The sequence below is a fragment of the Symphalangus syndactylus genome, chromosome Y (assembly GCF_028878055.3).
Source record: "Symphalangus syndactylus isolate Jambi chromosome Y, NHGRI_mSymSyn1-v2.1_pri, whole genome shotgun sequence".
NCBI classification, from domain to species: domain Eukaryota; kingdom Metazoa; phylum Chordata; class Mammalia; order Primates; family Hylobatidae; genus Symphalangus; species Symphalangus syndactylus.
This window is the reverse complement of record NC_072448.2, coordinates 6935129-6948746: the sequence shown is the minus strand read 5'-3', so window position 1 is coordinate 6948746 and position 13618 is coordinate 6935129. Positions and strand designations below refer to the sequence as shown.

The 13618-nt window shown below is 57.2% G+C and overlaps 1 protein-coding gene across 2 annotated transcripts in view; it reads left to right on the top strand.

The window, feature by feature from the left end:
• Positions 1–13618, top strand: part of LOC129475538 (serine/threonine-protein phosphatase 2A regulatory subunit B'' subunit beta) — a 51065-nt gene that overhangs the window by 21659 nt on the left and 15788 nt on the right. The window lies entirely within an intron of this gene.

Here is a 13618-nt window from a genome sequence, read left to right as displayed (position 1 = left end):
ATGAATGAGGCGGAGCGGCCGAGGTCGGTGCGTGTCACACGAGCATGAATGAGGCGGAGCGGCCGAGGTCGGTGCGTGTCACACGAGCATGAATGAGGCGGAGCGGCCGAGGTCGGTGCGTGTCACACGAGCATGAATGAGGCGGAGCGGCCGAGGTCGGTGCGTGTCACACGAGCATGAATGAGGCGGAGCGGCCGAGGTCGGTGCGTGTCACACGAGCATGAATGAGGCGGAGCGGCCGAGGTCGGTGTGTGTCACACGAGCATGAATGAGTTGGAGCGGCCGAGGTCGGTGCACGTCACACGAGCATGAATGAGGCCAAGCGGCCGAGGTCGGTGCACGTCACACGAGCATGAATGAGGCGGAGCGGCCGAGGTCGGTGCACGTCACACGAGCATGAATGAGGTGGAGCGGCCGAGGTCGGTGCATGTCACACGAGCATGAATGAGGTGGAGCGGCCGAGGTCGGTGTGTGTCACACGAGCATGAATGAGGCGGAGCGGCCGAGGTCGGTGCGTGTCACACGAGGATGAATGAGGTGGAGCGGCCGAGGTCGGTGCATGTCACACGAGCATGAATGAGGCGGAGCGGCCGAGGTCGGTGCACGTCACACGAGCATGAATGAGTCGGAGCGGCCGAGGTCGGTGCGTGTCACACGAGCATGAATGAGGTGGAGCGGCCGAGGTCGGTGCGTGTCACACGAGCATGAATGAAGTGGAGCGGCCGAGGTCGGTGTGTGTCACATGAGCATGAATGAGGCGGAGCGGCCGAGGTCGGTGTGTGTCACACGAGCATGAATGAGGTGGAGCGGCCGAGGTCGGTGTGTGTCACACGAGCATGAATGAGGTGGAGCGGCCGAGGTCGGTGCGTGTTACACGAGCATGAATGAAGTGGAGCGGCCGAGGTCGGTGTGTGTCACATGAGCATGAATGAGGCGGAGCGGCCGAGGTCGGTGTGTGTCACACGAGCGTGAATGAGGTGGAGCGGCCGAGGTCGGTGCACGTCACACGAGCATGAATGAGGTGGAGCGGCCGAGGTCGCTGTGTGTCACACGAGCATGAATGAGGCGGAGCGGCCGAGGCGGGTGCACGTCACACGAGGATGAATGAGGCTGAGCAGCCGAGGTCGGTGCGTGTCACACATGTGCGGGAGTGGCCCAGGTTTCCTCTGAGGTTATAGTTGTGGTCTGAGGTTTGCTGTCTGGTTGCTGCCGTGTGAATTCTTAAGCATCTGAAACGCGAGTAGGAATTCCATTCTCATCCTGAGGCCGTGAAGAGCACAGGCCCGCCATGTGCCACCCTCCTCTCCTCTCCCCTCCTCTCCCCTCCAGGGCCAGTGGCACCGGCTCTTATGGCTCTCGGAGGCCGTTCGCACCCTCCTGGCTGTGTCCCTTTCTGCCCAAGGAGCCGCCGTCCCAGGCTGGGCGGCCGTGGACCCCTGTCCCCCAGCAGTGGCCCCATGGGCCCATTTCTCGACTCACCCTGAGTGCTGCGGCGCTGCGTGCGTCATTCGCCACCTGCTTTCCTTCTCAGCTGCACGCTTTCCAGGCTGACCGCATGGACGCCCGGAGATCGAGCACGCTCGGTTTAGTGTCTGTGCGTTACCAAGGCAATGCCTACACCAGGGATGTGTGTCTGGACCCCTGGTGGGCGATTGTGTTTCCAGGGACCTGTGTCCTCGTCTCCAGCCTCCTACCCTCCAGGTGGAGTCACTGGGCAGCTGGTGCTCCCACTCCTCCAGGTCAGAGCCCCAGAGCCTTGGTGCACGGTACATGTGAGCCCCTCAGGGCATGACCCCTGCTCCCCAGCCCTCTCCAGCTCTGCAGCTGTGAAGGGGGTCCACAGGAGTGGGCAGGTTTCTGGTTTTTTTGCGTTTGCTTGTTTGTTTTGAGACAAAGTCTTGCTCTGTCACCCAGGCTGGAGTGCAGTGGCGCGATCTTGGCTCACTGCAACCTCCACCTTCCGGGTTCAAGTGATTCTCCTGCCGCAGCCTGCCAAGTAGCTGGGACTACAGGCATGCGCCACCATGCCCGGCTAATTTTTATATTTTTAGTAGAGATGGGGTTTCACCACATTGGCCAGGCTGGTCTTGAACCCGTGACTTCAAGTGATCCACCCGCCTCGGCCTCCTAAAGTGCTGGGATTACAGGCGTGAGCCACTGCGCCTGGCCAGTTTTTGTTTTTTAACCTATTAATGCAGTCTATTGAATGAGTTGGTTTTTGGACGTTAAACCAACCTTGCATTCCTGGCATAAATTCCACATGATTGCTGTGTCTTATCTTTTTTATATGTTGCTGGATTCCAATAATTTTTGCAACTGGATTCACAGAGAAGACACTGCTTGGTAGTTTTCTTGTGAGTCCTTTGTCTGATATTGGTTTTAGGGCAATACGGGTCTGAAAGAACACATTGGGAAGTGTCCCCCCCTTTTTCTATTAGGGATTGTCTTCTTAAAGTATTTTTAAAAGTTGTTTTGTAAATATGTAAAAACCTCCATGGTTACAAAGTGAGCACTAACAAACCAGACATTTAGATAAGTCCAGGTTCTGTCCCTGTCTGTGCTGTTTCTCCACCGAGGTAATAGTTTCCATAGCTTTGGTTTACCCTCTTATTGTTATTTTAGCTTTTAATATGAGCAACTACGTACAAATATGTGTATGAGTATGAACATACATAGTTCTTGCATTTCTTAGAGAAAAATTAGTGTACTCTTTTACACTTGGGTATTTGTTTTTGCTAAGTCAGTCCGTATTTGTAGAGGTGTCCCTGTCTTGCACGGCAGTGTGGGGCCATGAAAGGACCAGATAAGTCAAGTCACAGCCATGGAAAACCATCTTCCAGGAAAAATTAGGATCCTTCTATAATCATTTTTGTTGAAATATTAGAAACTTGCTTACAGTTGGTTGCAAACATGTAGTGAAAGAACTAATGTTTACCTAGTATGCTGTAATTTAAAACACCAGAAACATTAAGAATTGTTTTATCTCTCAGTAAAAACTTGCCAAAAGTAGTTACAGCAGTGCCATCTCCTTGTCCTGTGTGGAGTGAGCCCCTGCTCCGTGACCCAGCAGACTCACTCGACTTTACACGCCTTGCTCAGCTTCCGCGTTTTATCCTTGGTGCTCTTGAAGTTGTGGGGTATCTTTGAGAGTTCCTTCACTGGGAAGTCTCTTTGCTGGCATTCCGTCTGCTGGGACACCTTCATCCTTTTCAGTACAGCCTCTGTTGTGTAGAGAACTCACCCTCGCCAAGTGCGCCCGGCTCCACCCACAGGGTCTCTGCGCGCCTCTGGCTGGGTCAGTCACCTCTTTTGCAGCTCACGTGCTGCGTCCCCTTCGGGTCCTACAAAGCCACTCGCGCAGCGCAGTGAGGTTCCTGCATGGGACCCACATACTCTCCTCGGTGCTTTCTGCCATGGCGCCCACCCTACCCCACCGCGGTGCTTCCCCGCCATGGTGCCCCCCCCCCACACTGTGCTTCCCTCTTCAGCGCCCCCCACTGTGCTTCCCTGCCTCGGCGCCCCCACTCCCCCCACTGTGCTTCCCCCACTCGGCGCCCCTACCCCCAACCCCCACAGTGTTTCCATGGTGCCTGGTTCTCACGTGCGTGCTTCATGTCGTTTTCCTTCCAGGACTCAGCTCTTGGTGTGACCTTGCTTCCATGCACAGCGGCGGTGGCCTTGGTGGCCGTCTAAAGTAGTAAGGCTTTAAGACTTGAAAGAACTTGGTCCGTTGGCTGGATGTCACGTTTGGCGGTAAAAACCAAGTTTTCTCATTGTCTTCGATGCCCCAGAGAAGCAGGGTGACCTGGGTGTGACCCAGTGGGGCAGGGGAGAGCTCTGAGACTGAAGTTGTCTTGCTTGCAGTGTCTGCACCGCTGGGAGTCCGAGGGACACCTCCACAGGCCCCACTGTCCGTGCACGCACCGACCCGGCCCTGCAGGCGAAGAGCATGGTGCTCGGGCACCCACGGTGACCGTGGGCAGAGGCCAGCAGGGTGTGCACTTTCGTGACTTAATGCACCTGCGCTGTGGCAGCAGAACCCTGTGAGCGTCCAGCACGTACGGGGGCCGCAGGCAAACTTCAGCTCCCCGAAAGGCTCCCGAGCCTGTCTCGGTGGCACCCAGCTCGCCGCCACGTGCAGGTGTCCTTCCACGTCTCCATCGTGTGCCTTTGGGACGGTTTTCTGTGAGCCGGGCCCCCGGCCCAGGGGACGAACGAGTAGGGGTGTCACTAGCATCATCAGGCTTCCCCACGTAAGGCCCGCGCCGTTTCGAATTCTCCCCGTCGCGTGAGTGAGTCACGGCCCACAGTGAGTTGTCAGGCGTGTGGACTTTGGCCGGCGGCTGCTTGAGAACTCACGTCTGCGGGGACTTTACTTGATGAGGGGGTTCCCCCGTGGATCTTAGCCATGGCTGTGCAGTGAGGTCCCTGTGTGCCTTCTCCTGTTTCGGTTGTTCCCGCCTGTGGTGTGAGTCACGGCTGGCGTCATACGTTATTTCCTCCCTCTCATCATCGTCACTCCTCTGTTTTCTCTGAAGCCCTTTGAGGAAGGATGATCAGCTCCTTCACCTCCACCAAACTCCACCCCTCAGCTGCCCCCACAGGAAAACACTTTTTTCTCTGTTAATTTCCTTCAAACGTTGTTGGCTAATTCAAGGTTTTCATTTATTGAGACTATTTTGATAATTTACGTTTTTTCTAAAACAATTTTTTGCATAACTTACAAATTTATTGCTCTAAAGCTTTTCTTTGTCTTGTACGATTTAAAAAATCTTTATCGTATCTGCATCATGTAGACACTTTTTCTTGACAGAATCATCTGTTTCTGGTTCCTTTCTTGATCCGTCATACTACGGACTAACGTGTATCTCAGTAAGCAGCTGTCAGTGTCATCTTTTTTACATACACTTCCTTCTGTCATTTTTTTCTAGTTTGTTGAGTATTTTGTTTTGTCAGCTGTATTGTGATATAACTACACACACTAAGATTCACCAATTTTAAGTGTACAGTTTGATCCGTTTTGGTAAAGCACACACCTGGGTATCCACCCCCACAGGCAGGACCGGTCGTTTGTCGCCTGCCCCGGGTTTCCCCTGTGCTTCCTTTTGCAGCTCATCAGTCCCCCTCTTTTCTCCCTGGCCCAGGCCAGCCACAGATGTGCTTCCGGACACTGTAGTTTTGCCTCTTAGAATTTCACGTGAGGACTCGTGGAGTATTTTGTCTGTGGTTTCTGACTTCTTCCTGGCAGCATTTTTTTATTTTTAAGTTTATTTTGAATGGACAAGTAATATTTGTATATATAGGGTACAGCGAGATGTTTCTCTAGGTGTGTGTTGAGGATTGATTAAATCCTGTGGTGTGGATACTGTGGGGTTCGCCATGTGTCTGGCGGGGTGTGGTTACCGTGGGGCTCACTGTGTGTCTGGCCAGGGTGTGGATACTGTGGGGCTGGCTGTGCCCTGGCCAGGGTGTGGATACTGTGGAGCTTGCGTGTGGCTGGCCAGGGTGTGGATACTGTGGAGCTCGCGTGTGTCTGGCGGGGTGTGGTTACCGTGGGGCTCACTGTGTGTCTGGCCAGGGTGTGGATACTGTGGAGCTTGCGTGTGGCTGGCCAGGGTGTGGATACTGTGGAGCTCGCGTGTGGCTGGCCAGGGTGTGGATACTGTGGGGCTGGCTGTGCCCTGGCCAGGGTGTGGATACTGTGGAGCTTGCGTGTGGCTGGCCAGGGTGTGGATACTGTGGAGCTCGCGTGTGTCTGGCGGGGTGTGGTTACCGTGGGGCTCACTGTGTGTCTGGCCAGGGTGTGGATACTGTGGAGCTTGCGTGTGGCTGGCCAGGGTGTGGATACTGTGGAGCTCGCGTGTGGCTGGCCAGGGTGTGGATACTGTGGGGCTGGCTGTGCCCTGGCCAGGGTGTGGATACTGTGGGGCTGGCTGTGCCCTGGCCAGGGTGTGGATACTGTGGAGCTTGCGTGTGGCTGGCCAGGGTGTGGATACTGTGGAGCTCGCGTGTGTCTGGCGGGGTGTGGTTACCGTGGGGCTCACTGTGTGTCTGGCCAGGGTGTGGATACTGTGGGGCTGGCTGTGCCCTGGCCAGGGTGTGGATACTGTGGAGCTGGCTGTGCCCTGGCCAGTGTGTGGATACTGTGGGGCTGGCTGTGCCCTGGCCAGGGTGTGGATACTGTGGAGCTTGCGTGTGGCTGGCCAGGGTGTGGATACTGTGGAGCTCGCGTGTGTCTGGCGGGGTGTGGTTACCGTGGGGCTCACTGTGTGTCTGGCCAGGGTGTGGATACTGTGGGGCTGGCTGTGCCCTGGCCAGGGTGTGGATACTGTGGGGCTGGCTGTGCCCTGGCCAGGGTGTGGATACTGTGGGGCTGGCTGTGCCCTGGCCATATGGGCAGTTTGTTCTATCACTGAGTAGCTTCTGCTGCATGTGTGCTCCATGTCTCCCCTGTTCCGGGGTCGATAGACGTCTGGTTGTTTTGGGTTTTGCCTCTTGTGAGTGAAGCTGCTGTGTGTCTGTGGACTGATTTACGCAGACGTGCTTGTGTTTTCCTGAGGTGATCAGTACCGCAGAGCTGAGCTCTGCCTCATCTGGTGGCCACATGTTTAGTTTTGTAAGAAGATGTAAAACTGCTTCCAGGGCCCGGGCACGGTGGCTCACTCCACTAATCCCAGCACTTTGGGAGGCTGAGGCGGGTGAATCACCTGAGGTCAGGAGTTCGAGGCCAGCCTGGCCAACATGGTGAAACCCCATCTCTACTAAAAATACAAAAATTAGCCAGGTGTGGTGGCAGGCGCCTGTAATCCCAGCTACTCGGGAGGCTGAGACAGGAGAATCACTTGAACCCGGGAGGTGGAGGTTGCAGTGAGCCGAGATCACACCACTGCACTCCAGCCTGGGCAACTAAGCAAGACTCTGTCTCTAGGCAAAAAAACAAAAAAACCTGCTTCCGGGGTGGCCCTGAGTGACGCATTTCCAGGCAGCAGTGTTGGGGGACCCACTGCGGGCACGTGGCCTCACGCTTTGCCTTTAGCCGTTCTGCGTGTGTGCGTCTGCGTGTGTGCAGGCGTCCCGTCCTGGCTGTGCTCATTTCCCTCGTGTACGTGTTGTGACCACCTTACGTGTTTCTTTCTCATCAGTTTGTCTTTTTTTCATTTTGGGGCAGCTCTGTTGAGATATAACTGATGTGGGATACATGGCGCGTGTTGAAGGTGCAGTTCAATGAGCTTCGACGTCCGTACCCACCCATGAAACCATCCACACCACCAAGACGATAGGCGTCCCTGCATCCTTGCACTTGAGCCGGAACGTGCGCTGGACTTTGCTGCTTTCTGATGCGCCCCTGCCCTCATCCCACGCTACCTCAGGCCTCCTTTCTGTCAATATAGATTAGCCGGAATTTTCTAGAATTTTACGTAAACAGAATCAGACAGCAGGCACTTTTTTTATTATGGTAAAATTCACATAACAGAATTCACCATTGTAACCATTTGGAGCACAGAACTCGGAGACATTTGTTACATATACAGCGTGGCGTTCCGTGTGTGTGTGCAGAGGCCGGATCGCGTGGTGGCGTTCCGTGCGCGTGTGCGGAGGGCCGGATGGTATGGCGTTCCGTGTGCAGAGGGCCGGATCACGTGGCGTTCCGTGGGCGTGTGCAGTTCCACTTCCGGCTTTCTGAGGAACCTGCACGCTGTCTTCCCGAGTGGCTGCACCGTTGTTCGTTCCCACCATGTGAATTTTAGACTCGGCTCCTCCATTGCCACGACAGCCTGCTGGGATCGCATCGGCATCCTGTTGACTCTAGATTAACTTGGAAGAATCTTGACCACATGGAGGCTTCCGTCTCCTGAACGCAGTCCTGCTCTCAGCGCAGTGCTGGAGAGCCGTGGAGAGCACGCCCCTTCCCGCCTCGGGCTCAATTCGTCCCTGACGCAGCGGCCCTGCCTGGCGTCCTTCATCACACTCAGGAGGCGCCTTCCCTTCTGGTTCCTTGTTTGCTGGGAGCTCTTGTTTTTATTTTGAGACGGGTTCTCACTCTGCCCCCCGGCTGCTGTGCAGTGGCATGATCTCAGCTCACTGCAGCCTCGACCACCTGGGCTCCAGTGATCCACCCACCTCAGCCCTCCCGAGTAGCCGTGACTACTGGCACCCGCCATCACACCTGGCTGATTTTTTCTTTTTTTTGTAGAGACAGAGTTCTGCTGTGTTAAACAGCCCAGGCTGGTCTGGAACTCCTGGGCCGGAAGGGTCCTCTGGCCCCAGCCTCTCAAAGTGCTGGGATGATGACAGGCATGAGCCACCACGCCAGGCCTGTTTTACTGTTTAAAATTATAAGTGTGCCTGGAAGTTTGCCCAGTATTCTGGACGTGTATTTCTGCATGTATTGAGGGGGCAGTGAGGTTTTCCTTTGGTCCTGTAAAAGGTGAATGGACCTGACTGACGTCTGAGTGTGAAGGCAGCCCCGGTCCCTGGGTGAGCCCTGGTTCCTGGGTGAGCCCTCGGTTCCTGGGTGAGCCCTCGGTCCCTGGGTGAGCCCTCGGTTCCTGGGTGAGCCCCCGGTCTTTGGGTGAGCCCTCGGTTCCTGGGTGAGCCCCTGGTCTTTGGGTGAGCCCCGGTCTTTGGGTGAGCCCCGGTTCCTGGGTGAGCCCCCGGTCTTTGGGTGAGCCCCCGGTCTTTGGGTGAGCCCCGGTTCCTGGGTGAGCCCCCGGTCTTTGGGTGAGCCCCCGGTCTTTGGGTGAGCCCCGGTCTTTGGGTGAGCCCCGATCTTTGGGTGAGCCCCGGTTCCTGGGTGAGCCCCGGTTCCTGGGTGAGCCCCCGGTCTTTGGGTGAGCCCCGATCTTCGGGTGAGCCCCGGTTCCTGGGTGAGCCCCAGTTCCTGGGTGAGCCCCCGGTCTTTGGGTGAGCCCCGATCTTCGGGTGAGCCCCGGTTCCTGGGTGAGCCCCGGTTCCTGGGTGAGCCTCCGGTCTTTGGGTGAGCCCCCGGTCTTTGGGTGAGCCCTGGTTCCTGGGTGAGCCCCCGGTCTTTGGGTGAGCCCCGGTCTTTGGGTGAGCCCCCGGTCCCTGGGTGAGCCCCGGTCTTTGGGTGAGCCCCGGTTCCTGGGTGAGCCCCCGGTCTTTGGGTGAGCCCTCGGTTCCTGGGTGAGCCCCCGGTCTTTGGGTGAGCCCCGGTCTTTGGGTGAGCCCCAGTCTTTGGGTGAGCCCTGGTTCCTGGGTGAGCCCCGGTTCCTGGGTGAGCCCCGGTTCCTGGGTGAGCCCCCGGTCTTTGGGTGAGCCCCGGTCTTTGGGTGAGCCCCGGTTCCTGGGTGAGCCCCGGTCTTTGGGTGAGCCCCGGTTCCTGGGTGAGCCCCCGGTCTTTGGGTGAGCCCTCGGTTCCTGGGTGAGCCCCCGGTCTTTGGGTGAGCCCCGGTCTTTGGGTGAGCCCTGGTTCCTGGGTGAGCCCCAGTCTTTGGGTGAGCCCTGGTTCCTGGGTGAGCCCCGGTTCCTGGGTGAGCCCCTGGTCTTTGGGTGAGCCCCGATCTTTGGGTGAGCCCCGGTTCCTGGGTGAGCCCCGGTTCCTGGGTGAGCCCCCGGTCCCTGGGTGAGCCCCCGGTCCCTGGGTGAGCCCCGGTCTTTCGGTGAGCCCTGGTCTTTGGGTGAGCCCCCAGCCCCCTGTCCCTGGGTGAGCCCCGGTCTTTGGGTGAGCCCCGGTCTTTGGGTGAGCCCCGGTCCCTGGGTGAACCCCCAGTCCCTGGTCCACCACACAGTGTCACACTTCTCCTATGTGTTGGGCCCACACTGCCAGGCCTTGCAGTGGTTGCGTCTGCGCTCGTGAAGGACAGGCCTGCAGTCTCCTTTTCTTGTGATAGCTTTGGTCTGGTTTAGCATCGGCGGGGGGATGCTGGCATCGGGGAGTAGCCTGGAAAATGTCCCTTAGAATTCACTTTTTGGAAAATGTCCCTTAGAATTCACTTTTTGGAAAATGTCCCTTAGAATTCACTTTTCTGGAGCCATTTGTTTAGAAAGGGTGTTATTTTTATTTGAATGTTTGGTGGAACTCATCAGTGAAGCCATTTGGGACAGACTTTTCTCTGTGGGAAGGTTTTTAACGACAGCGTGAATTGTTTCAATAGACACAGGCTGTCTGTATCTTTTTTTTCTTTTTTTTTTTGTGAGACAGAGTCTTGCTATGTCGCCCAGGCTGGAGTGCACTGGCGCCATCTCAGCTCACTGCAACCTCCACCTCCCGGGTTCAAGCAATTCTGCCTCAGCCTCCTGAGTAGCTGGGATTACAGGCATGCGCCACCACGCCCAGCTAATTTGTGTATTTTTAGGAGAGACGGGGTTTCACCATGTTGGCCATGCTGGTCTCAAACTCTTGACCTCAGGTGATCTGCCCGCCTGGGCGTCTCAAAGTGCTGGGATGACAGGCGTGAGCCACCGCGCCCGGCCACTGCCACCCACTTTTAAACCATCGGATCTCACAAGAACTCAGTATTACGAGAGCAGCAAGGGGGCCGTCCACCCTCATCACCCAGTCACCCCCCAGCAGAGCCCTGCTCCAACACTCAGGATCACCGTTCCCCATGAGACTTGGGTGGGGGCTTCGAGCCAGACGCCACCACTGGTTCATGACCCAGAAGACTCCTCCGGCTCCGCAATGTCATGTGCTCACGTAGCCCGGCAGCGTTTTCATATCTTCACGTTTCTGCAGATTGTCCTCGTGTCCTGTCACCTGCCGAGGATGTTGTGCTGAACTTGCCAGCCGTGCTTGTGTGTCCTCCTTTCTCCTCCCACACCCGTTGGTCGGTGTCGGTGTGCCCTGTGCGAGCGTAGATGCTCAGGACTCGTCCGCCTCGCGAGTCCCCCCGCAGCAGCACCATCACATGGGCCGTGGGGCCGGTGGTGTTTCCTGCTTAGGGAGCTACTTTGAGGTCAGCAGAGCCATCGTGGAATAGGAATCAGCAGTACACGGGCAGACGGTCCACACAGAGCAAGGTGTGTGAGCCCCATGTGCGTGTGCTGAGTGAGGGAAGCGAGGCCTAAAACTCTGCAGATGGCAGGGTCCCATTGCCATGTCCTGGAAAAGGTGAACCAGAGCCACAGGGAGGAGGCCTGGGGGCCGTCGCCGTAGCTGGGTGCGGAGGGGCGGAAGGGACTGTCAGGGCTGGCGGCCTCGCTCCCTGTCCCGGCTGTGCGGGCGGGCGTGCCGCTGCGTTCCCTGGCCCCATAAGGAGTCGGTCTTTCCGTGTGTCGATCATGAAAAGACTTTTAAAAGTCAAATCAGATTATCTGATGTTTTATTCCCTTTCCGATAAGGGTTTTGTAACATTGAGGTAAAACTGCTTATTTTTTTAAATGATGAGCTAATTCGTTTGGAGGTAATTTTCGGGTTTGGTGTGGTGGGCGGACTGTGTGCCCAGCACTCCCACGCTCAGTTCTCATCCCCCAGACGCCAGGGATGCAGCTGTCTCTGGTTGCAGTGTCATGCCTGTAGTCCCAGCACTTTGAGAGGCCAAGGCGGGAGGATTGCTTGAGGCCAAGGGTTCCAGACCAGCCTGGGCAACATAGTGAGACTTCACTGTAGAAATTTAAAAAATTACCCAGGCATGATAGCGCACACCTGTGGTCCCAGCTACTTGGGAGGCTGAGGTGGGAGGATTGCTTGAGCCCGTGAACTTGAGACTGCACTGAGCTGTGATCACACACTGCACTCCAGCCTGGGCAACAGCAAGACCGTGACTCAAAAACAAAAAAGGGATCACCCTGTAGCTAACCTATAGGACTGGGTACATCTGACTCTAGCCTGTAGGTCTGGGTACATCTGACTCCGGCCTGTAGGACTGGGTACATCTGACTCCGGCCTGTAGGTCTGGGTACATTTGACTCTAGCCTGTAGGACTGGATAGATTTGATGCTCCATCCCTGCCACCAGGTCATTACGGTGTGTCTTGCACAGAGTGAGGAGCACAGATGTGAAGGCTCACACATCCCCCCATGCCTGGGTGTTGAGTGCTTGAAATCTGCACGGCCCGTGAACCAGAACGGTCTGATGAGGTCAAAAGCGTGGGGCCTAGCACCAGCCCGAGGGCCCAGGGGTGCACCAGTGCTGCACCCAGCTCATTCCAGGGCACCCTTCCAGGTGGCCAGGGCTGAGCGCCATCAGGATCCTTGTCACGGGAGCTGGCACGTGCCTGTGCGTCCTGCAGGGCCTGGCCCCTCCCGCTCCACACGGCTGCCTTCGAGTCATCCACAGGGGCACCGGAGAGCGTCCTTTCCCACAGCTGCACTGCACTCCCCGCTGTGGCACACAGCCCCCTCCGCAGTTCCCCCACGCCCTCTGTGGTCACTCCCGCCCTGCACCTGTCAGGCCGACTCTGCCACCATTTGTTCCCTCAGTCCCTGCTCTGGCGTCCGGCTCCTCTCCCCTGGAGCACCGTGAATCAAGCAGCCGACGTCCCATCCGTGCAGGCTGTCACGGGCACGGGCCCTCTTCCCACTGGGGTGCTTCTGAGAGGACGGATGTCCTGGCTGGGCCACGAGGTTTTATGCTCAGCCGCCCTGTGAGCCGCTTTCCCGGCAGCTGCGCGGCGTCCCAGTTCCCCCAGCAATGCCGAGGACACCCAGCTGCCTGGCAGCCTTGCGGGACCTGGCATCTTCCATCCTTTTTGTCTCAGCTGCGCGTGTCATGTTCTTGTTCTCTCCGTGCCCCGTGAACCCTGCCCTCGCCAGCGCCACTACTGGGCGCTTCACCTTGTCTGCGGCCGTCGTGCGCCCCTCTCTGGAGGGGGCAGTGCACGTGCAGGCTGTGAAGTGTTCGGGCCTCTTTCTCACTGATGCTTAAAATTCTGCCTCCGAGTCCCTTGTCAGAATCTCGCCTTGCAGAGACACTTCTCCCTGTGTGTCTTGTCCTGGCATTGTATTCACCGTGCTGGTAGCTGACCCTGAGTCCTGTGCTGGGGCGGTGCAGCAGGCCGCTCTCTTCCTTCAGGAAGCGCACGTGTGTCCCGTGAAAGAAACCTTGGCCGCGGCACAGCCATGCAGCGTCCCTCGTTTCCTTCCAGGAGGGCCTCTGTTTGGCCTTTCACCCTTCGGGCTGGGATGCCCTGTATTCAGTTTGTGTGAAGTGGGTTTGCCTGTGGGTATTCCACGGGGCTCTGTCCCAACTCACTTCCTTCCCTTGCTCCCTTCGGCCACCGGTGCCTGACGGAGACTGATTCTTCATTACTCTGACTTTACAGGAAGGGTTGAAACCGGGCGGTGGGACTTACATCCACCAACTTGGTCCCCCTGTGAGTTCTTTTGTGTTCCCTGGTAAGTTTTCACATGAGCCTGTCCATGTATACTACAAACCCCAAAACGTCAAGCCCTCGGTGCATGTGGGTGGGGATCGCGTGGACTCTGTGGGTGGGGATCGCGTGGACTCTGGGCGGGGATCGCGTGGACTCTGGGCGGGGATCGCGTGGACTCTGGGCGGGGATCGCGTGGACTCTGGGGATTGCTGGACTCTGTGGGTGGGGATCGCGTGGACTCTGTGGGTGGGGATCGCGTGGACTCGGGATCGTGTGGACTCTGGGTGGGGATCGTGTGGACTCTGGGTGGGGATCGCGTGGACTCTATGGGTGGGGATCGCGTG